This window comes from Schistocerca gregaria, unplaced genomic scaffold (genome assembly GCF_023897955.1).
Source record: "Schistocerca gregaria isolate iqSchGreg1 unplaced genomic scaffold, iqSchGreg1.2 ptg000166l, whole genome shotgun sequence".
NCBI lineage: Eukaryota > Metazoa > Arthropoda > Insecta > Orthoptera > Acrididae > Schistocerca > Schistocerca gregaria.
In genome coordinates this window covers 2091823-2117795 of record NW_026061722.1, presented here as the reverse complement: position 1 = coordinate 2117795, position 25973 = coordinate 2091823, and positions in this window count along the sequence as shown.

The window sequence follows — 25973 nt, the reverse complement described above, 5'->3', positions numbered from 1 at the left end:
CAACCGTTTCAGAGAGAAGAGCGGCCAATGTGACGATCTGGCTTTAAGTCGATTCGATAACAAATGACGAAAACGGACGGATTTCTCAGGTTTTTACTACATATGAACACTTTTCACATTCTCCCGTGCAACTCGGCTGCTAGTCCTCCTTTCATGCAGAATCTTAAGGTCCTAGCTCATGTCCAAGGCACCAAAGCCAGCTAAAAAGTCAATAACCGATACCTAAAACTTGAATTGTACTACTTCTTACTGGCTATTACATCAACTTAGAAGCTTCGTCTGTGTTCTACTATGGTGCTTTTAGTGTCTCCACATAGCGCAGCACGCGACATAGCTTTGCAGACGATAAGTACAACCGTTTCAGAGAGAAGAGCGGCCAATGTGACGATCTGGCTTTACGTCGATTCGATAACAAATGACGAAAACGGAGGGATTTCTCAGGTTTTTACTATATATGAACACTTTTGACATTCTCCCGTGCAACTCGGCTGCTAGTCCTCCTTTCATGCAGAATCTTAAGGTCCTAGCTCATGTCCAAGGCACCAAAGCCAGCTAAAAAGTCAATAACCGATACCTAAAACTTGAATTGTACTACTTCTTACTGGCTATTACATCAACTTAGAAGCTTCATCTGTGTTCTACTACGGTGCTTTTAGTTTCTCCGCATACCGCAGCACGCGACATAGCTTTGCAGACGATAAGTACAACCGTTTCAGAGAGAAGAGCGGCCAATGTGACGATCTGGCTTTAAGTCGATTAGATAACAAATGACGAAAACGGACGGATTTCTCAGGTTTTTACTACATATGAACACTTTTCACATTCTCCCGTGCAACTCGGCTGCTAGTCCTCCTTTCATGCAGAATCTTAAGGTCCTAGCTCATGTCCAAGGCACCAAAGCCAGCTAAAAAGTCAATAATCGATACCTAAAACTTGAATTGTACTACATCTCACTGGCTATTACATCAAATTAGAAGCTTCATCTGTGTTCTACTACGGTGCTTTTAGTTTCTCCGCATACCGCAGCACGCGACATAGTTTTGCAGACGATAAGTACAACCGTTTCAGAGAGAAGAGCGGCCAATGTGACGATCTGGCTTTAAGTCGATTCGATAACAAATGACGAAAACGGACGGATTTCTCAGGTTTTTACTACATATGAACACTTTTCACATTCTCCCGTGGAACTCGGCTGCTAGTCCACCTTTCACGCAGAATCTTAAGGTCCTAGCTCATGTCCAATGCACCAAAGCCAGCTAAAAAGTCAATAATCGATACCTAAAACTTGAATTGTACTACTTCTTACTGGCTATTACATCAACTTAGAAGCTTCGTCTGTGTTCTACTATGGTGCTTTTAGTGTCTCCACATAGCGCAGCACGCGACATAGCTTTGCAGACGATAAGTACAACCGTTTCAGAGAGAAGAGCGGCCAATGTGACGATCTGGCTTTACGTCGATTCGATAACAAATGACGAAAACGGACGGATTTCTCAGGTTTTTACCTACATATGAACACTTTTGACATTCTCCCGTGCAACTCGGCTGCTAGTCCTCCTTTCATGCAGAATCTTAAGGTAATAGCTCATGTCCAAGGCACCAAAGCCAGCTAAAAAGTCAATAACCGATATCTAAAACTTGAATTGTACTACTTCTTACTGGCTATTACATCATCTTAGGAGCTTCATCTGTGTTCTACTATGGTGCTTTTAGTGTCTCCGAATATCGCAGTACGCGACATAGCTTTGGAGACGATAAGTACAACCGTTTCAGAGAGAAGAGCGGCCAATGTGACGATCTGGCTTTAAGTCGATTCGATAACAAATGACGAAAACGAACGGATTTCTCAGGTTTTTAATATATATGACCACTTTTCACATTCTCCCGTGCAACTCGGCTGCTAGTCCTCCTTTCATGCAGAATCTTAAGGTCCTAGCTCAAGTCCAAGGCAGCAAAGCCAGCTAAAAAGTCAATAATCAATACCTAAAACTTGAATTGTACTACTTCTTACTGGCTATTACATCAACTTAGAAGCTTCATCTGTGTTCTACTACGGTGCTTTTAGTTTCTCCGCGTACCGCAGCACGCGACATAGTTTTGCAGACGATAAGTACTACCATTTCAGACAGAAGAGCTGCCAATGTGACGATCTGGCTTTAAGTCGATTCGATAACAAATGACGAAAACGGACGGATTTCTTAGGTTTTTACTACATATGAACACTTTTCACATTCTCCCGTGCAACTGGGCTGCTAGTTCTCCTTTTATGCAGAATCTTAAAGTCCTAGCTCATGTCCAAGGCACCAAAGCCAGCTAAAAAGTCAATAATCGATTCCTAAAACTTGAATTGTACTACTTCTTACTGGCTATTACATCAACTTAGATGCTTCATCTGTGTTCTACTATGGTGATTTTAGTGTCTCCACATACCGCTGCACGCGACATAGCTTTGCAGACGATATGTACAAACGTTTCAGAGAGAAGAGCGGCCAATGTGACCATCTGGCTTTAAGTAGATTCGATAACAAATGACGAAAACGGTCGGATTTCTCAGGTTTTTACTACATATGAACACTTTTCACATTCTGACGTGCAACTCGGATGCTAGTCCTCCTTTCATGCAGAATCTTAAGGTCCTAGCTCATGTCCAAGGTACCGAAGCCAGCTAAAAAGACAATAATCGATACCTAAAACTTGAATTGTTCTACTTCTTACTGGCTATTGCACCAACTTAGAAGCTTCATCTGTGTTCTACTATGGTGATTTTAGTGTCTCCGCATACCGCAGCACGCGACATATCGTTGCAGACGATAAGTACAACCGTTTCAGAGAGAAGAGCGGCCAATGTGACGATCTGGCTTTAAGTCGATTCGATAACAAATGACGAAAACGGACGGATTTCTCAGGTTTTTACTACATATGAACACTTTTCACATTCTCCCGTGCAACTCGGCTGCTAGTCCTCCTTTCATGCAGAATGTCAAGGTCCTAGCTCATGGCCAAGGCACCAAAGCCAGTTAAAAAGACAATAATCGATACCTAAAACTTGAATTGTACTTCTTCTTACTGGCTATTAAATCAACTTAGAAGCTTCGTCTGTGTTCTACTATGGTGCTTTTCCTGTTTCCGCCTACGGCAACACGTGACATAGCTTTGCAGACGATAAGTACAACCGTTTCAGAGAGAAGAGCGGCCAATGTGACGATCTGGCTTTAAGTCGATTCGATAACAAATGACGAAAACGGACGGAATTCTCAGGTTTTTACTACATATGAACACTTTTCACATTCTCCCGTGCAACTCGGCTGCTAGTCCTCCTTTCATGCAGAATCTTAAGGACCTAGCTCATGTCCAAGGCACCAAAGCCAGCTAAAAAGTCAATAACCGATACCTAAAACTTGAATTGTACTACTTCTTACTGGCTATTACCTCATCTTAGGAGCTTCATCTGTGTTCTACTATGGTGCTTTTAGTGTCTCCGAATACCGCAGTACGCGACATAGCTTTGCAGACGATAAGTACAACCGTTTCAGAGAGAAGAGCGGCCAATGTGACGATCTGGCTTTAAGTCGATTCGATAACAAATAACGAAAACGGATGGAATTATAATGTTTTTACTACATATGAACACTTTTCACATTCTCCCGTGCAACTCGGCTGCTAGTCCTCCTTTCATGAAGAATGTTAAGGTCCTAGCTCATGTCCAAGGGACCAAAGCCAGCTAAAAAGGCAATAATCGATGCCTTAAACTTGAATTATACTACTTCTTACTGGCTATTACATCAACTTAGAAGCTTCATCTGTGTTCTACTATGGTGCTTTTAGTGTCTCCGCATACCGCAGCACGCGACATAGCTTTGCAGACGATAAGTACATCCGTTTCACAGAGAAGAGCGGCCAATGTGACGATCTGGCTTTAAGTCGATTCGATAACAAATGACGAAAACGGACGGATTTCTCAGGTTTTTACTACATTTGAACTGTTTTCACATTCTCCCGTGCAACTCGGCTGCTAGTCCTCCTTTCATGCAGAATATTAAGGTCCTAGCTCATGTCCAAGGCACCAAAACCAGCTAAAAATTCAATATTCAGTACCTTATACTTGAATTTTACTACTTCATACTGGCTATTACATCAACTTAGATGCTTGATCTGTGTTCTACTATGGTGCTTTTAGTGTCTCAGCATACCGCAGCACGCGACATAGCATTGCAGACGATAAGTACAACCGTTTCAGAGAGAAGAGCGGCCAATGTGACGATTTGGCTTTAAGTCGATTCGATAACAAATGACGAAAACGGACGGATTTCTCAGGTTATTACTACATATGAACACTTTTCACATTCTCCCGTGCAATTCGGTTGCAAGTCCTCCTTTCATGCAGAATCTTAAGGTCCTAGCTCATGTCCAAGGCACCAAAGCCAGCTAAAAAGTCAATAATCGATACCTAAAACTTGAATTGTACTACTTCTTACTGGATATTACATCAACTTAGAAGCTTCATCTGTGTTCTACTGTGGTGATTTTAGTGTCTCCGCATACCGCAGTGTGACATAGCTTTGCAGACGATAAGTACAACCGTTCAGAGAGAAGAGCGGCCAATGTGACAATCTGGCTTTAACTCGATTCGATAACAAATGACGAAAACGGACGGATTTCTCAGGTTTTTAATACATTTGAACAGTTTTCACATTCTCCCGTGCAACTCGGCTGCTAGTCCACCTTTCACGCAGAATATTAAGGTCCTAGCTCATGTCCAATGCACCAAAGCCAGCTAAAAACTCAATAATCGATACCTAAAACTTGAATTGTACTACTTCTTACTGGATATTACATCAACTTAGAAGCTTCATCTGTGTTCTACTGTGGTGATTTTAGTGTCTCCGCATACCGCAGCACGTGACATAGCTTTGCAGACGATAAGTACAACCGTTTCAGAGAGAAGAGCGGCCAATGTGACGATCTGGCTTTAAGTCGATTCGATAACAAATGACGAAAACGGACGGATTTCTAAGGTTTTTACTACATATGAACACTTTTCACATTCTCCCGTGCAACTCGGCTGCTAGTCCTCCTTTCATGCAGAATCTTAAGGTCCTAGCTCATGTCCAAGGGACCAAAGCCAGCTAGAAAGTCAATAATCGATACCTTAAACTTGAATTGTACTACTTCTTACTGGGTATTACATCAACTTAGAAACTTCATCTGTGTTCTACTATGGTGCTTTTAGTGTCTCCGCATAGCGCAGCACGCGACATAGCTTTGCAGACGATAAGTACAACCGTTTCAGAGAGAAGAGCGGCCAATGTGACGATGTGGCATTAAGTCGATTCGATAACAAATGACGAAAACGGACGGATTTCTCAGGTTTTTACTACATATGAACACTTTTCCCATTCTACCGTGCAACTGGGCTGCTGGTCCTCCTTTTATGCAGAATCTTAAAGTCCTAGCTCATGTCCAAGGCACGAAAGCCAGCTAAAAAGTCAATAATCGATACCTAAATCTTGAATTGGACTACTTCTTACTGGCTATTACATCAACTTAGAAGCTTCATCTGTGTTCCACTATGGTGCTTTTCCTGTTTCCGCCTACGGCAACACGCGACATAGCTTTGCAGACGATAAGCACAACCGTTTCAGAGAGAAGAGCGGCCAATGTGACGATCTGGCTTTAAGTCGATTCGCTAACAAATGACGAAAAAAGACGGATTTCTCAGGTTATTACTACATATGAACACTTTTCACATTCTCCCGTGCTACTCGGCTGCTAGTCCTCCTTTCATGCAGAATCTTAAGGTCCTAGCTCATGTCCAAGGCACCAAAGCCAGCTAAAAGGTCCATATTCAATACCTAAAACTTGAATTGTACTACTTCTTACTGGCTATTACATCAACTTAGAAGCTTGATCTGTGTTCCACTATGGTGATTTTAGTGTCTGAACATACCGCTGCACGCTACATAGCTTTGCAGGCGATATGTACAAACGTTACAGAGAGAAGAGCGGCCAATGTGACCATCTGGCTTTAAGTCGATTCGATAACAAATGACGAAAACGGACGGATTTCTCAGGTTTTTACTACATATGAACACTTTTCACATTCTGACGTGCAACTCGGCTGCTAGTCCTCCTTTCATGCAGAATCTTAAGGTCCTAGCTCATGACCAAGGTACCGAAGCCAGCTAAAAAGACAATAATCGATACCTAAAACTTGAATTGTTCTACTTCTTACTGGCTATTGCATCAACTTAGAAGCTTCATCCGTGTTCTACTATGGTGATTTTAGTGTCTCCGCATACCGCAGCACGCGACATAGCTTTGCAGACGATAGGTACAACCGTTTCAGAGAGAAGAGCGGCCAATGTGACGATCTGGCTTTAAGTCGATTCGATAACAAATGACGAAAACGGACGGATTTCTCAGGTTTTTACTACATATGAACACTTTTCACATTCTCCCGTGGAACTCGGCTGCTAGTCCTCCTTTCATGCAGAATCTTAAGGTCCTAGCTCATGTCCAAGGCACCAAAGCCAGCTAAAAAGTCAATAATCGATACGTAAAACTTGAATTGTACTACCTCTTACTGGCTATTACATCAACTTAGAAGCTTCATCTGTGTTCTACTACGGTGCTTTTAGTTTCTCCGCATACCGCAGCACGCGACATAGTTTTGCAGACGATAAGTACAACCGTTTCAGAGAGAAGAGCGGCCAATGTGACGATTTGTCTTTAAGTCGATTCGATAACAAATGACGAAAACGGACGGATTTCTAAGGTTTTTACTACATATAAACACTTTTCACATTCTCCCGTGCAACTCGGCTGCTAGTCCTCCTTTCATGAAGAATGTTAAGGTCCTAGCTCATGTCCAAAGCACCAAAGCCAACTAAAAGGTCAATATTCAATACCTAAAACTTGAATTGTACTACTTCTTACTGGCTATTACATCAACTTAGAAGCTTGATCTGTGGTCTACTATGGTGCTTTTAGTGTCTCAGCATGCCGCAGCACGCGACATAGCTTTGCAGACGATAAGTACAACCGTTTCAGAGAGAAGAGCGGCCAATGTGACGATCTGGCTTTAAGTCGATTCGGTAACAAATGACGAAAACGGACGGATTTCTCAGGTTTTTACTACATATGAACACTTTTCACATTCTCCCGTGCAACTCGGCTGCTAGTCCTCCTTACATGCAGAATCTTAAAGTCCTAGCTCATGTCCAAGGCACCAAAGCCAGCTAAAAAGTCAATAATCGATTCCTAAAACTTGAATTGTACAACTTCTTACTGGCTATTACATCAACTTAGATGCTTCATCTGTGTTCTACTATGGTGATTTTAGTGTCTCCACATACCGCTGCACGCGACATAGCTTTGCAGACGATATGTACAACCGTTTCAGAGAGGAGAGCGGCCAATGTGACGATCTGGCTTTAAGTCGATTCGATAACAAATGACGAAAACGGACGGATTTCTCAGGTTTTTACTACATATGAACACTTTTCACATTCTCCCGTGCAACTCGGCTGCTAGTCCACCTTTCATGCAGAATCTTAAGGTCCTAGCTCATGTCCAATGCACCAAAGCCAGCTAAAAAGTCGATAATCGATACCTAAAACTTGAATTGTACTACTTCTTCCTGGATATTACATCAACTTAGAAGCTTCAACTGTGTTCTGCTGTGGTGATTTTAGTGTCTCCGCATACCGCAGCACGTGACATAGCTTTGCAGACGATAAGTACAACCGTTTCAGAGAGAAGAGCGGCCAATGTGACGATCTGTCTTTAAGTCGATTCGATAACAAATGACGAAAACGGACGGATTTCTAAGGTTTTTACTACATATGAACACCTTTCACATTCTCCCGTGCAACTCGGCTGCTAGTCCTCCTTTCATGAAGAATGTTAAGGTCCTAGCTCATGTCCAAAGCACCAAAGCCAGCTAAAAAGTCAATAATCGATACCTTGAACTTGAAATGTACTACTTCTTACTGGGTATTACATCAACTTAGAAGCTTCATCTGTGTTCTACTATGGTGCTTTTAGTGTCTCCGCATACCGCAACACGCGACATAGCTTTGCAGACGATAAGTACAACCGTTTCAGAGAGGAGAGCGGCCAATGTGACGATCTGGCTTTAAGTCGATTCGATAACAAATGACGAAAACGGACGGATTTCTCTGGTTTTTACTACATATGAACACTTTTCACATTATCCCATGCAACTGGGCTGCTAGTCCTCCTTTTATGCAGAATCTTAAAGTATTGGCTCATGTCCAAGGCACGAAAGCCAGCTAAAAAGTCAATAATCGATACCTAAATCTTGAATTGGACTACTTCTTACTGGCTATTACATCAACTTAGAAGCTTCATCTGTGTTCTACTATGGTGCTTTTCCTGTTTCCGCCTACGGCAACACGCGACATAGCATTGCAGACTATAAGCACAACCGGATCAGAGAGAAGAGCGGCCAATGTGACGATCTGGCTTTAAGTCGATTCTCTAACAAATGACGAAAAAGGACGGATTTCTCAGGTTATTACTACATATGAACTCTTTTCACATTCTCCCGTGCAACTCGGCTGCTAGTCCTCCTTTCATGCAGAATCTTAAGGTCCTAGCTCATGTCCAAGGCACCAAAGCCAACTAAAAGGTCAATATTCAATACCTAAAACTTGAATTGTACTACTTCTTACTGGCTATTACATCAACTTAGAAGCTTGATCTGTGGTCTACTATGGTGCTTTTAGTGTCTCAGCATGCCGCAGCACGCGACATAGCTTTGCAGACGATAAGTACAACCGTTTCAGAGAGAAGAGCGGCCAATGTGACGATCTGGCTTTAAGTCGATTCGGTAACAAATGACGAAAACGGACGGATTTCTCAGGTTTTTACTACATATGAACACTTTTCACATTCTCCCGTGCAACTCGGCTGCTAGTCCTCCTTTCATGAAGAATGTTAAGGTCCTAGCTCATGTCCAAAGCACCAAAGCCAGCTAAAAAGTCAATAATCGATACCTTGAACTTGAAATGTACTACTTCTTACTGGGTATTACATCAACTTAGAAGCTTCATCTGTGTTCTACTATGGTGCTTTTAGTGTCTCCGCATACCGCAACACGCGACATAGCTTTGCAGACGATAAGTACAACCGTTTCAGAGAGGAGAGCGGCCAATGTGACGATCTGGCTTTAAGTCGATTCTCTAACAAATGACGAAAAAGGACGGATTTCTCCGGTTATTACTACATATGAACTCTTTTCACATTCTCCCGTGCAACTCGGCTGCTAGTCCTCCTTTCATGCAGAATATTAAGGTCCTAGCTCATGTCCAAGGCACCAAAGCCAACTAAAAGGTCAATATTCAATACCTAAAACTTGAATTGTACTACTTCTTACTGGCTATTACATCAACTTAGAAGCTTGATCTGTGGTCTACTATGGTGCTTTTAGTGTCTCAGCATGCCGCAGCACGCGACATAGCTTTGCAGACGATAAGTACAACCGTTTCAGAGAGAAGAGCGGCCAATGTGACGATCTGGCTTTAAGTCGATTCGGTAACAAATGACGAAAACGGACGGATTTCTCAGGTTTTTACTACATATGAACACTTTTCACATTCTCCCGTGCAACTCGGCTGCTAGTCCTCCTTACATGCAGAATCTTAAAGTCCTAGCTCATGTCCAAGGCACCAAAGCCAGCTAAAAAGTCAATAATCGATTCCTAAAACTTGAATTGTACAACTTCTTACTGGCTATTACATCAACTTAGATGCTTCATCTGTGTTCTACTATGGTGATTTTAGTGTCTCCACATACCGCTGCACGCGACATAGCTTTGCAGACGATATGTACAACCGTTTCAGAGAGGAGAGCGGCCAATGTGACGATCTGGCTTTAAGTCGATTCGATAACAAATGACGAAAACGGACGGATTTCTCAGGTTTTTACTACATATGAACACTTTTCACATTCTCCCGTGCAACTCGGCTGCTAGTCCACCTTTCATGCAGAATCTTAAGGTCCTAGCTCATGTCCAATGCACCAAAGCCAGCTAAAAAGTCGATAATCGATACCTAAAACTTGAATTGTACTACTTCTTCCTGGATATTACATCAACTTAGAAGCTTCATCTGTGTTCTGCTGTGGTGATTTTAGTGTCTCCGCATACCGCAGCACGTGACATTGCTTTGCAGACGATAAGTACAACCGTTTCAGAGAGAAGAGCGGCCAATGTGACGATCTGTCTTTAAGTCGATTCGATAACAAATGACGAAAACGGACGGATTTCTAAGGTTTTTACTACATATGAACACTTTTCACATTCTCCCGTGCAACTCGGCTGCTAGTCCTCCTTTCAGGAAGAATGTTAAGGTCCTAGCTCATGTCCAAAGCACCAAAGCCAGCTAAAAAGTCAATAATCGATACCTTGAACTTGAAATGTACTACTTCTTACTGGGTATTACATCAACTTAGAAGCTTCATCTGTGTTCTACTATGGTGCTTTTAGTGTCTCCGCATACCGCAACACGCGACATAGCTTTGCAGACGATAAGTACAACCGTTTCAGAGAGGAGAGCGGCCAATGTGACGATCTGGCTTTAAGTCGATTCGATAACAAATGACGAAAACGGACGGATTTCTCTGGTTTTTACTACATATGAACACTTTTCACATTATCCCATGCAACTGGGCTGCTAGTCCTCCTTTTATGCAGAATCTTAAAGTATTAGCTCATGTCCAAGGCACGAAAGCCAGCTAAAAAGTCAATAATCGATACCTAAATCTTGAATTGGACTACTTCTTACTGGCTATTACATCAACTTAGAAGCTTCATCTGTGTTCTACTATGGTGCTTTTCCTGTTTCCACCTACGGCAACACGCGACATAGCATTGCAGACTATAAGCACAACCGGATCAGAGAGAAGAGCGGCCAATGTGACGATCTGGCTTTAAGTCGATTCTCTAACAAATGACGAAAAAGGACGGATTTCTCAGGTTATTACTACATATGAACTCTTTTCACATTCTCCCGTGCAACTCGGCTGCTAGTCCTCCTTTCATGCAGAATCTTAAGGTCCTAGCTCATGTCCAAGGCACCAAAGCCAACTAAAAGGTCAATATTCAATACCTAAAACTTGAATTGTACTACTTCTTACTGGCTATTACATCAACTTAGAATCTTCATCTGTGTTCTACTATGGTGCATTTAGTGTCTCAGCATGCCGCAGCACGCGACATAGCTTTGCAGACGATAAGTACAACCGTTTCAGAGAGAAGAGCGGCCAATGTGACGATCTGGCTTTAAGTCGATTCGGTAACAAATGACGAAAACGGACGGATTTCTCAGGTTTTTACTACATATGAACGCTTTTCACATTCTGACGTGCAACTCGGCTGCTAGTCCTCCTTTCATGCAGAATCTTAAGGTCCTAGCTCATGTCCAAGGTACCGAAGCCAGCTAAAAAGGTAATAATCGATACCTAAAACTTGAATTGTTCTACTTCTTACTGGGTATTGCATCAACTTAGAAGCTTCATCTGTGTTCTACTATGGTGATTTTAGTGTCTCCGCATACCGCAGCACGCGACATAGCTTTGCAGACGGTAAGTACAACCGTTTCAGAGAGAAGAGCGGCCAATGTGACGATCTGGCTTTAAGTCGATTGGATAACAAATGACGAAAACGGACGGATTTCTCAGGTTTTTACTACATATGAACACTTTTCACATTCTCCCGTGCAACTCGGCTGCTAGTCCTCCTTTCATGCAGAATCTTAAGGTCCTAGCTCATGTCCAAGGTACCAAAGCCAGCTAAAAAGTCAATAATCGATACCTAAAACTTGAATTGTTCTACTTCTTACTGGGTATTGCATCAACTTAGAAGCTTCATCTGTGTTCTACTATGGTGATTTTAGTGTCTCCGCATACCGCAGCACGCGACATACCTTTGCAGACGGTAAGTACAACCGTTTCAGAGAGAAGAGCGGCCAATGTGACGATCTGGCTTTAAGTCGATTGGATAACAAATGACGAAAACGGACGGATTTCTCAGGTTTTTACTACATATGAACACTTTTCACATTCTCCCGTGCAACTCGGCTGCTAGTCCTCCTTTCATGCAGAATCTTAAGGTCCTAGCTCATGTCCAAGGCACCAAAGCCAGCTAAAAAGTCAATAATCAATACCTAAAACTTGAATTGTACTACTTCTTACTGGCTATTACATCAACTTAGAAGCTTCATCTGTGTTCTACTACGTTGCTTTTAGTTTCTCCGCATACCGCCGCACGCGACATAGTTTTGCAGACGATAAGTACAACCGTTTCAGAGAGAAGAGCGGCCAATGTGACGATCTGGCTTTAAGTCGATTCGATAACAAATGACGAAAACGGACGGATTTCTCAGGTTTTTACTACATATGAACACTTTTCACATTCTCCCGTGGAACTCGGCTGCTAGTCCACCTTTCATGCAGAATCTTAAGGTCCTAGCTCATGTCCAATGCACCAAAGCCAGCTGAAAAGTCAATAATCGATACCTAAAACTTGAAATATACTACTTCTTACTGGGTATTACATCAACTTAGAAGCTTCATCTGTGTTCTACTATGGTGCTTTTAGAGTCTCCGCATACCGCAGCACGCGACATTGCTTTGCAGACGATAAGTACAACCGTTTCAGAGAGAAGAGCGGCCAATGTGACGATCTGGCTTTAAGTCGATTCGCTAACAAATGACGAAAAAGGACGGATTTCTCAGGTTTTTACTACATATGAACGCTTTTCACATTCTGACGTGCAACTCGGCTGCTAGTCCTCCTTTCATGCAGAATCTTAAGGTCCTAGCTCATGTCCAAGGCACCAAAGCCAGCTAAAAAGTCAATAATCGATTCCTAAAACTTGAATTGTACAACTTCTTACTGGCTATTACATCAACTTAGATGCTTCATCTGTGTTCTACTATGGTGATTTTAGTGTCTCCACATACCGCTGCACGCGACGTAGCTTTGCAGACGATATGTACAAACGTTTCAGAGAGAAGAGCGGCCAATGTGACCATCTGGCTTTAAGTCGATTCGATAACAAATGACGAAAACGGATGGATTTCTCAGGTTTTTACTACATATGAACGCTTTTCACATTCTGACGTGCAACTCGGCTGCTAGTCCTCCTTTCATGCAGAATCTTAAGGTCCTAGCTCATGTCCAAGGCACCAAAGCCAGCTAAAAAGTCAATAATCGATTCCTAAAACTTGAATTGTACAACTTCTTACTGGCTATTACATCAACTTAGATGCTTCATCTGTGTTCTACTATGGTGATTTTAGTGTCTCCACATACCGCTGCACGCGACGTAGCTTTGCAGACGATATGTACAAACGTTTCAGAGAGAAGAGCGGCCAATGTGACCATCTGGCTTTAAGTCGATTCGATAACAAATGACGAAAACGGATGGATTTCTCAGGTTTTTACTACATATGAACGCTTTTCACATTCTGACGTGCAACTCGGCTGCTAGTCCTCCTTTCATGCAGAATCTTAAGGTCCTAGCTCATGTCCAAGGTACCGAAGCCAGCTAAAAAGTCAATAATCGATACCTAAAACTTGAATTGTTCTACTTCTTACTGGCTATTGCATCAACTTAGAAGCTTCATCTGTGTTCTACTATGGTGATTTTAGTGTCTCCGGATACCGCAGCACGAGACATAGCTTTGAAGACGATAAGTACAACCGTTTCAGAGAGAAGAGCGGCCAAAGTGACGATCTGGCTTTAAGTCGATTCGATAACAAATGACGAAAACGGACGGATTTCTCAGGTTTTTACTACATATGAACACTTTTCACATTCTCCCGTGCAACTGGGCTGCTGGTCCTCCTTTTATGCAGAATCTTAAAGTCCTAGCTCATGTCCAAGGCACCAAAGCCAGCTAAAAAGTCAATAATCGATTCCTAAAACTTGATTTGTACTACGTCTTACTGGCTATTACATCAACTTAGATGCTTCATCTGTGTTCTACTAAGGTGATTTTAGTGTCTGAACATACCGCTGCACGCTACATAGCTTTGCAGACGATATGTACAAACGTTTCAGAGAGAAGAGCGGCCAATGTGACCATCTGGCTTTAAGTCGATTCGATAACAAATGACGAAAACGGACGGATTTCTCAGGTTTTTACTACATATGAACACTTTTCACATTCTGACGTGCAACTCGGCTGCTAGTCCTCCTTTCATGCAGATTCTTAAGGTCCTAGCTCATGTCCAAGATACCGAAGCCAGCTAAAAAGACAATAATCGTTACCTAAAACTTGAATTGTTCTACTTCTTACTGGCTATTGCATCAACTTAGAAGCTTCATCTGTGTTCTACTATCATGATTTTAGTGTCTCCGGATACCGCAGCACGAGACATAGCTTTGAAGACGATAAATACAACCGTTTCAGAGAGAAGAGCGGTCAATGTGACGATCTGGCTTTAAGTCGATTCGATAACAAATGACGAAAACGGACGGATTTCTCAAGTTTTTACTACATATGAACACTTTTCACATTCTCCCGTGCAACTGGGCTGCTGGTCCTCCTTTTATGCAGAATCTTAAAGTCCTAGCTCATGTCCAAGGCACCAAAGCCAGCTAAAAAGTCAATAATCGATTCCTACGACTTGATTTGTACTACGTCTTACTGGCTATTACATCAACTTAGATGCTTCATCTGTGTTCTACTATGGTGATTTTAGTGTCTGAACATACCGCTGCAAATTACATAGCTTTGCAGACGATATGTACAAACGTTTCAGAGAGAAGAGCGGCCAATGTGACCATCTGGCTTTAAGTCGATTCGATAACAAATGACGAAAACGGATGGATTTCTCAGGTTTTTACTACATATGAACGCTTTTCACATTCTGACGTGCAACTCGGCTGCTAGTCCTCCTTTCATGCAGAATCTTAAGGTCCTAGCTCATGTCCAAGGTACCGAAGCCAGCTAAAAAGTCAATAATCGATACCTAAAACTTGAATTGTTTTACTTCTTACTGGGTATTGCATCAACTTAGAAGCTTCATCTGTGTTCTACTATGGTGATTTTAGTGTCTCCGCATACCGCAGCACGCGACATAGCTTTGCAGACGGTAAGTACAACCGTTTCAGAGGGAAGAGCGGCCAATGTGACGATCTGGCTTTAAGTCGATTCGATAACAAATGACGAAAACGGACGGATTTCTCAGGTTTTTACTACATATGAACACTTTTCACATTCTCCCGTGCAACTCGGCTGCTAGTCCTCCTTTCATGCAGAATCTTAAGGTCCTAGCTCATGTCCAAGGCACCAAAGCCAGCTAAAAAGTCAATAATCAATACCTAAAACTTGAATTGTACTACTTCTTACTGGCTATTACATCAACTTAGAAGCTTCATCTGTGTTCTACTACGTTGCTTTTAGTTTCTCCGCATACCGCAGCACGCGACATAGTTTTGCAGACGATAAGTACAACCGTTTCAGAGAGAAGAGCGGCCAATGTGACGATCTGGCTTTAAGTCGATTCGATAACAAATGACGAAAACGGACGGATTTCTCAGGTTTTTACGACATATGAACACTTTTCACATTCTCCCGTGGAACTCGGCTGCTAGTCCACCTTTCATGCAGAATCTTAAGGTCCTAGCTCATGTCCAATGCACCAAAGCCAGCTGAAAAGTCAATAATCGATACCTAAAACTTGAAATATACTACTTCTTACTGGGTATTACATCAACTTAGAAGCTTCATCTGTGTTCTACTATGGTGCTTTTAGTGTCTCCGCATACCGCAGCACGCGACATAGCTTTGCAGACGATAAGTACAACCGTTTCAGAGAGAAGAGCGGCCAATGTGACCATCTGGCTTTAAGTCGATTCGATAACAAATGACGAAAACGGATGGATTTCTCAGGTTTTTACTACATATGAACGCTTTTCATATTCTGACGTGCAACTCGGCTGCTAGTCCTCCTTTCATGCAGAATCTTAAGGTCCTAGCTCATGTCCAAGGTACCGAAGCCAGCTAAAAAGTCAATAATCGATACCTAAAACTTGAATTGTTCTACTTCTTACTGGGTATTGCATCAACTTAGAAGCTTCATCTGTGTTCTACTATGGTGATTTTAGTGTCTCCGCATACCGCAGCACGCGACATAGCTTTGCAGACGGTAAGTACAACCGTTTCAGAGAGAAGAGCGGCCAATGTGACGATCTGGCTTTAAGTCGATTGGATAACAAATGACGAAAACGGACGGATTTCTCAGGTTTTTACTACATATGAACACTTTTCACATTCTCCCGTGCAACTCGGCTGCTAGTCCTCCTTTCATGCAGAATCTTAAGGTCCTAGCTCATGTCCAAGGCACCAAAGCCAGCTAAAAAGTCAATAATCAATACCTAAAACTTGAATTGTACTACTTCTTACTGGCTATTACATCAACTTAGAAGCTTCATCTGTGTTCTACTACGTTACTTTTAGTTTCTCCGCATACCGCTGCACGCGACATAGTTTTGCAGACGATAAGTACAACCGTTTCAGAGAGAAGAGCGGCCAATGTGACGATCTGGCTTTAAGTCGTTTCGATAACAAATGACGAAAACGGACGGATTTCTCAGGTTTTTACTACATATGAACACTTTTCACATTCTCCCGTGGAACTCGGCTGCTAGTCCACCTTTCATGCAGAATCTTAAGGTCCTAGCTCATGTCCAATGCACCAAAGCCAGCTGAAAAGTCAATAATCGATACCTAAAACTTGAAATATACTACTTCTTACTGGGTATTACATCAACTTAGAAGCTTCATCTGTGTTCTACTATGGTGCTTTTAGAGTCTCCGCATACCGCAGCACGCGACATAGCTTTGCAGACGATAAGTACAACCGTTTCAGAGAGAAGAGCGGCCAATGTGACGATCTGGCTTTAAGTCGATTCGCTAACAAATGACGAAAAAGGACGGATTTCTCAGGTTTTTACTACATATGAACGCTTTTCACATTCTGACGTGCAACTCGGCTGCTAGTCCTCCTTTCATGCAGAATCTTAAGGTCCTAGCTCATTTCCAAGGCACCAAAGCCAGCTAAAAAGTCAATAATCGATTCCTAAAACTTGAATTGTACAACTTCTTACTGGCTATTACATCAACTTAGATGCTTCATCTGTGTTCTACTATGGTGATTTTAGTGTCTCCACATACCGCTGCACGCGACGTAGCTTTGCAGACGATATGTACAAACGTTTCAGAGAGAAGAGCGGCCAATGGGACCATCTGGCTTTAAGTCGATTCGATAACAAATGACGAAAACGGATGGATTTCTCAGGTTTTTACTACATATGAACGCTTTTCACATTCTGACGTGCAACTCGGCTGCTAGTCCTCCTTTCATGCAGAATCTTAAGGTCCTAGCTCATGTCCAAGGCACCAAAGCCAGCTAAAAAGTCAATAATCGATTCCTAAAACTTGAATTGTACAACTTCTTACTGGCTATTACATCAACTTAGATGCTTCATCTGTGTTCTACTATGGTGATTTTAGTGTCTCCACATACCGCTGCACGCGACGTAGCTTTGCAGACGATATGTACAAACGTTTCAGAGAGAAGAGCGGCCAATGTGACGATCTGGCTTTAAGTCGATTCGATAACAAATGACGAAAACGGACGGATTTCTCAGGTTTTTACTACATATGAACACTTTTCACATTCTCCCGTGCAACTCGGCTGCTGGTCCTCCTTTTATGCAGAATCTTAAAGTCCTAGCTCATGTCCAAGGCACCAAAGCCAGCTAAAAAGTCAATAATCGATTCCTAAAACTTGATTTGTACTACGTCTTACTGGCTATTACATCAACTTAGATGCTTCATCTGTGTTCTACTAAGGTGATTTTAGTGTCTGAACATACCGCTGCACGCTACATAGCTTTGCAGACGATATGTACAAACGTTTCAGAGAGAAGAGCGGCCAATGTGACCATCTGGCTTTAAGTCGATTCGATAACAAATGACGAAAACGGACGGATTTCTCAGGTTTTTACTACATATGAACACTTTTCACATTCTGACGTGCAACTCGGCTGCTAGTCCTCCTTTCATGCAGAATCTTAAGGTCCTAGCTCATGTCCAAGATACCGAAGCCAGCTAAAAAGACAATAATCGTTACCTAAAACTTGAATTGTTCTACTTCTTACTGGCTATTGCATCAACTTAGAAGCTTCATCTGTGTTCTACTATGGTGATTTTAGTGTCTCCGGATACCGCAGCACGAGACATAGCTTTGAAGACGATAAGTACAACCGTTTCAGAGAGAAGAGCGGCCAATGTGACGATCTGGCTTTAAGTCGATTCGATAACAAATGACGAAAACGGACGGATTTCTCAGGTTTGTACTACATATGAACACTTTTCACATTCTCCCGTGCAACTCGGCTGCTAGTCCTCCTTTCATGCAGAATCTTAAGGTCCTAGCTCATGTCCAAGGCACAAAAGCCAGCTAAAAAGTCAATAATCGATACGTAAAACTTGAATTGTACTACTTCTTACTGGCTATTACATCAACTTAGACGCTTCATCTGTGTTCTACTACGGTGCGTTTAGTTTCTCCGCATACCGCAGCACGGGACATAGTTTTGCAGACGATAAGTACAACCGTTTCAGAGAGAAGAGCGGCCAATGTGACGATCTGGCTTTAAGTCGATTGGATAACAAATGACGAAAACGGACGGATTTCTCAGGTTTTTACTACATATGAACACTTTTCACATTCTCCCGTGCAACTCGGCTGCTAGTCCTCCTTTCATGCAGAATCTTAAGGTCCTAGCTCATGTCCAAGGTACCGAAGCCAGCTAAAAAGGTAATAATCGATACCTAAAACTTGAATTGTTCTACTTCTTACTGGGTATTGCATCAACTTAGAAGCTTCATCTGTGTTCTACTATGGTGATTTTAGTGTCTCCGCATACCGCAGCACGCGACATAGCTTTGCAGACGGTAAGTACAACCGTTTCAGAGAGAAGAGCGGCCAATGTGACGATCTGGCTTTAAGTCGATTGGATAACAAATGACGAAAACGGACGGATTTCTCAGGTTTTTACTACATATGAACACTTTTCACATTCTCCCGTGCAACTCGGCTGCTAGTCCTCCTTTCATGCAGAATCTTAAGGTCCTAGCTCATGTCCAAGGTACCAAAGCCAGCTAAAAAGTCAATAATCGATACCTAAAACTTGAATTGTTCTACTTCTTACTGGGTATTGCATCAACTTAGAAGCTTCATCTGTGTTCTACTATGGTGATTTTAGTGTCTCCGCATACCGCAGCACGCGACATACCTTTGCAGACGGTAAGTACAACCGTTTCAGAGAGAAGAGCGGCCAATGTGACGATCTGGCTTTAAGTCGATTGGATAACAAATGACGAAAACGGACGGATTTCTCAGGTTTTTACTACATATGAACACTTTTCACATTCTCCCGTGCAACTCGGCTGCTAGTCCTCCTTTCATGCAGAATCTTAAGGTCCTAGCTCATGTCCAAGGCACCAAAGCCAGCTAAAAAGTCAATAATCAATACCTAAAACTTGAATTGTACTACTTCTTACTGGCTATTACATCAACTTAGAAGCTTCATCTGTGTTCTACTACGTTGCTTTTAGTTTCTCCGCATACCGCCGCACGCGACATAGTTTTGCAGACGATAAGTACAACCGTTTCAGAGAGAAGAGCGGCCAATGTGACGATCTGGCTTTAAGTCGATTCGATAACAAATGACGAAAACGGACGGATTTCTCAGGTTTTTACTACATATGAACACTTTTCACATTCTCCCGTGGAACTCGGCTGCTAGTCCACCTTTCATGCAGAATCTTAAGGTCCTAGCTCATGTCCAATGCACCAAAGCCAGCTGAAAAGTCAATAATCGATACCTAAAACTTGAAATATACTACTTCTTACTGGGTATTACATCAACTTAGAAGCTTCATCTGTGTTCTACTATGGTGCTTTTAGAGTCTCCGCATACCGCAGCACGCGACATTGCTTTGCAGACGATAAGTACAACCGTTTCAGAGAGAAGAGCGGCCAATGTGACGATCTGGCTTTAAGTCGATTCGCTAACAAATGACGAAAAAGGACGGATTTCTCAGGTTTTTACTACATATGAACGCTTTTCACATTCTGACGTGCAACTCGGCTGCTAGTCCTCCTTTCATGCAGAATCTTAAGGTCCTAGCTCATGTCCAAGGCACCAAAGCCAGCTAAAAAGTCAATAATCGATTCCTAAAACTTGAATTGTACAACTTCTTACTGGCTATTACATCAACTTAGATGCTTCATCTGTGTTCTACTATGGTGATTTTAGTGTCTCCACATACCGCTGCACGCGACGTAGCTTTGCAGACGATATGTACAAACGTTTCAGAGAGAAGAGCGGCCAATGTGACCATCTGGCTTTAAGTCGATTCGATAACAAATGACGAAAACGGATGGATTTCTCAGGTTTTTACTACATATGAACGCTTTTCACATTCTGACGTGCAACTCGGCTGCTAGTCCTCCTTTCATGCAGAATCTTAAGGTCCTAGCTCATGTCCAAGGCACCAAAGCCAGCTAAAAAGTCAATAATCGATTCCTAAAACTTGAATTGTACAACTTCTTACTGGCTATTACATCAACTTAGATGCTTCATCTGTGTTCTACTATGGTGATTTTAGTGTCTCCACATACCGCTGCACGCGACGTAGCTTTGCAGACGATATGTACAAACGTTTCAGAGAGAAGAGCGGCCAATGTGACCATCTGGCTTTAAGTCGATTCGATAACAAATGACGAAAACGGATGGATTTCTCAGGTTTTTACTACATATGAACGCTTTTCACATTCTGACGTGCAACTCGGCTGCTAGTCCTCCTTTCATGCAGAATCTTAAGGTCCTAGCTCATGTCCAAGGTACCGAAGCCAGCTAAAAAGTCAATAATCGATACCTAAAACTTGAATTGTTCTACTTCTTACTGGCTATTGCATCAACTTAGAAGCTTCATCTGTGTTCTACTATGGTGATTTTAGTGTCTCCGGATACCGCAGCACGAGACATAGCTTTGAAGACGATAAGTACAACCGTTTCAGAGAGAAGAGCGGCCAAAGTGACGATCTGGCTTTAAGTCGATTCGATAACAAATGACGAAAACGGACGGATTTCTCAGGTTTTTACTACATATGAACACTTTTCACATTCTCCCGTGCAACTGGGCTGCTGGTCCTCCTTTTATGCAGAATCTTAAAGTCCTAGCTCATGTCCAAGGCACCAAAGCCAGCTAAAAAGTCAATAATCGATTCCTAAAACTTGATTTGTACTACGTCTTACTGGCTATTACATCAACTTAGATGCTTCATCTGTGTTCTACTAAGGTGATTTTAGTGTCTGAACATACCGCTGCACGCTACATAGCTTTGCAGACGATATGTACAAACGTTTCAGAGAGAAGAGCGGCCAATGTGACCATCTGGCTTTAAGTCGATTCGATAACAAATGACGAAAACGGACGGATTTCTCAGGTTTTTACTACATATGAACACTTTTCACATTCTGACGTGCAACTCGGCTGCTAGTCCTCCTTTCATGCAGATTCTTAAGGTCCTAGCTCATGTCCAAGATACCGAAGCCAGCTAAAAAGACAATAATCGTTACCTAAAACTTGAATTGTTCTACTTCTTACTGGCTATTGCATCAACTTAGAAGCTTCATCTGTGTTCTACTATCATGATTTTAGTGTCTCCGGATACCGCAGCACGAGACATAGCTTTGAAGACGATAAATACAACCGTTTCAGAGAGAAGAGCGGTCAATGTGACGATCTGGCTTTAAGTCGATTCGATAACAAATGACGAAAACGGACGGATTTCTCAAGTTTTTACTACATATGAACACTTTTCACATTCTCCCGTGCAACTGGGCTGCTGGTCCTCCTTTTATGCAGAATCTTAAAGTCCTAGCTCATGTCCAAGGCACCAAAGCCAGCTAAAAAGTCAATAATCGATTCCTACGACTTGATTTGTACTACGTCTTACTGGCTATTACATCAACTTAGATGCTTCATCTGTGTTCTACTATGGTGATTTTAGTGTCTGAACATACCGCTGCAAATTACATAGCTTTGCAGACGATATGTACAAACGTTTCAGAGAGAAGAGCGGCCAATGTGACCATCTGGCTTTAAGTCGATTCGATAACAAATGACGAAAACGGATGGATTTCTCAGGTTTTTACTACATATGAACGCTTTTCACATTCTGACGTGCAACTCGGCTGCTAGTCCTCCTTTCATGCAGAATCTTAAGGTCCTAGCTCATGTCCAAGGTACCGAAGCCAGCTAAAAAGTCAATAATCGATACCTAAAACTTGAATTGTTTTACTTCTTACTGGGTATTGCATCAACTTAGAAGCTTCATCTGTGTTCTACTATGGTGATTTTAGTGTCTCCGCATACCGCAGCACGCGACATAGCTTTGCAGACGGTAAGTACAACCGTTTCAGAGGGAAGAGCGGCCAATGTGACGATCTGGCTTTAAGTCGATTCGATAACAAATGACGAAAACGGACGGATTTCTCAGGTTTTTACTACATATGAACACTTTTCACATTCTCCCGTGCAACTCGGCTGCTAGTCCTCCTTTCATGCAGAATCTTAAGGTCCTAGCTCATGTCCAAGGCACCAAAGCCAGCTAAAAAGTCAATAATCAATACCTAAAACTTGAATTGTACTACTTCTTACTGGCTATTACATCAACTTAGAAGCTTCATCTGTGTTCTACTACGTTGCTTTTAGTTTCTCCGCATACCGCAGCACGCGACATAGTTTTGCAGACGATAAGTACAACCGTTTCAGAGAGAAGAGCGGCCAATGTGACGATCTGGCTTTAAGTCGATTCGATAACAAATGACGAAAACGGACGGATTTCTCAGGTTTTTACGACATATGAACACTTTTCACATTCTCCCGTGGAACTCGGCTGCTAGTCCACCTTTCATGCAGAATCTTAAGGTCCTAGCTCATGTCCAATGCACCAAAGCCAGCTGAAAAGTCAATAATCGATACCTAAAACTTGAAATATACTACTTCTTACTGGGTATTACATCAACTTAGAAGCTTCATCTGTGTTCTACTATGGTGCTTTTAGTGTCTCCGCATACCGCAGCACGCGACATAGCTTTGCAGACGATAAGTACAACCGTTTCAGAGAGAAGAGCGGCCAATGTGACCATCTGGCTTTAAGTCGATTCGATAACAAATGACGAAAACGGATGGATTTCTCAGGTTTTTACTACATATGAACGCTTTTCATATTCTGACGTGCAACTCGGCTGCTAGTCCTCCTTTCATGCAGAATCTTAAGGTCCTAGCTCATGTCCAAGGTACCGAAGCCAGCTAAAAAGTCAATAATCGATACCTAAAACTTGAATTGTTCTACTTCTTACTGGGTATTGCATCAACTTAGAAGCTTCATCTGTGTTCTACTATGGTGATTTTAGTGTCTCCGCATACCGCAGCACGCGACATAGCTTTGCAGACGGTAAGTACAACCGTTTCAGAGAGAAGAGCGGCCAATGTGACGATCTGGCTTTAAGTCGATTGGATAACAAATGACGAAAACGGACGGATTTCTCAGGTTTTTACTACATATGAACACTTTTCACATTCTCCCGTGCAACTCGGCTGCTAGTCCTCCTTTCATGCAGAATCTTAAGGTCCTAGCTCATGTCCAAGGCACCAAAGCCAGCTAAAAAGTCAATAATCAATACCTAAAACTTGAATTGTACTACTTCTTACTGGCTATTACATCAACTTAGAAGCTTCATCTGTGTTCTACTACGTTACTTTTAGTTTCTCCGCATACCGCTGCACGCGACATAGTTTTGCAGACGATAAGTACAACCGTTTCAGAGAGAAGAGCGGCCAATGTGACGATCTGGCTTTAAGTCGTTTCGATAACAAATGACGAAAACGGACGGATTTCTCAGGTTTTTACTACATATGAACACTTTTCACATTCTCCCGTGGAACTCGGCTGCTAGTCCACCTTTCATGCAGAATCTTAAGGTCCTAGCTCATGTCCAATGCACCAAAGCCAGCTGAAAAGTCAATAATCGATACCTAAAACTTGAAATATACTACTTCTTACTGGGTATTACATCAACTTAGAAGCTTCATCTGTGTTCTACTATGGTGCTTTTAGAGTCTCCGCATACCGCAGCACGCGACATAGCTTTGCAGACGATAAGTACAACCGTTTCAGAGAGAAGAGCGGCCAATGTGACGATCTGGCTTTAAGTCGATTCGCTAACAAATGACGAAAAAGGACGGATTTCTCAGGTTTTTACTACATATGAACGCTTTTCACATTCTGACGTGCAACTCGGCTGCTAGTCCTCCTTTCATGCAGAATCTTAAGGTCCTAGCTCATTTCCAAGGCACCAAAGCCAGCTAAAAAGTCAATAATCGATTCCTAAAACTTGAATTGTACAACTTCTTACTGGCTATTACATCAACTTAGATGCTTCATCTGTGTTCTACTATGGTGATTTTAGTGTCTCCACATACCGCTGCACGCGACGTAGCTTTGCAGACGATATGTACAAACGTTTCAGAGAGAAGAGCGGCCAATGGGACCATCTGGCTTTAAGTCGATTCGATAACAAATGACGAAAACGGATGGATTTCTCAGGTTTTTACTACATATGAACGCTTTTCACATTCTGACGTGCAACTCGGCTGCTAGTCCTCCTTTCATGCAGAATCTTAAGGTCCTAGCTCATGTCCAAGGCACCAAAGCCAGCTAAAAAGTCAATAATCGATTCCTAAAACTTGAATTGTACAACTTCTTACTGGCTATTACATCAACTTAGATGCTTCATCTGTGTTCTACTATGGTGATTTTAGTGTCTCCACATACCGCTGCACGCGACGTAGCTTTGCAGACGATATGTACAAACGTTTCAGAGAGAAGAGCGGCCAATGTGACGATCTGGCTTTAAGTCGATTCGATAACAAATGACGAAAACGGACGGATTTCTCAGGTTTTTACTACATATGAACACTTTTCACATTCTCCCGTGCAACTCGGCTGCTGGTCCTCCTTTTATGCAGAATCTTAAAGTCCTAGCTCATGTCCAAGGCACCAAAGCCAGCTAAAAAGTCAATAATCGATTCCTAAAACTTGATTTGTACTACGTCTTACTGGCTATTACATCAACTTAGATGCTTCATCTGTGTTCTACTAAGGTGATTTTAGTGTCTGAACATACCGCTGCACGCTACATAGCTTTGCAGACGATATGTACAAACGTTTCAGAGAGAAGAGCGGCCAATGTGACCATCTGGCTTTAAGTCGATTCGATAACAAATGACGAAAACGGACGGATTTCTCAGGTTTTTACTACATATGAACACTTTTCACATTCTGACGTGCAACTCGGCTGCTAGTCCTCCTTTCATGCAGAATCTTAAGGTCCTAGCTCATGTCCAAGATACCGAAGCCAGCTAAAAAGACAATAATCGTTACCTAAAACTTGAATTGTTCTACTTCTTACTGGCTATTGCATCAACTTAGAAGCTTCATCTGTGTTCTACTATGGTGATTTTAGTGTCTCCGGATACCGCAGCACGAGACATAGCTTTGAAGACGATAAGTACAACCGTTTCAGAGAGAAGAGCGGCCAATGTGACGATCTGGCTTTAAGTCGATTCGATAACAAATGACGAAAACGGACGGATTTCTCAGGTTTGTACTACATATGAACACTTTTCACATTCTCCCGTGCAACTCGGCTGCTAGTCCTCCTTTCATGCAGAATCTTAAGGTCCTAGCTCATGTCCAAGGCACAAAAGCCAGCTAAAAAGTCAATAATCGATACGTAAAACTTGAATTGTACTACTTCTTACTGGCTATTACATCAACTTAGACGCTTCAT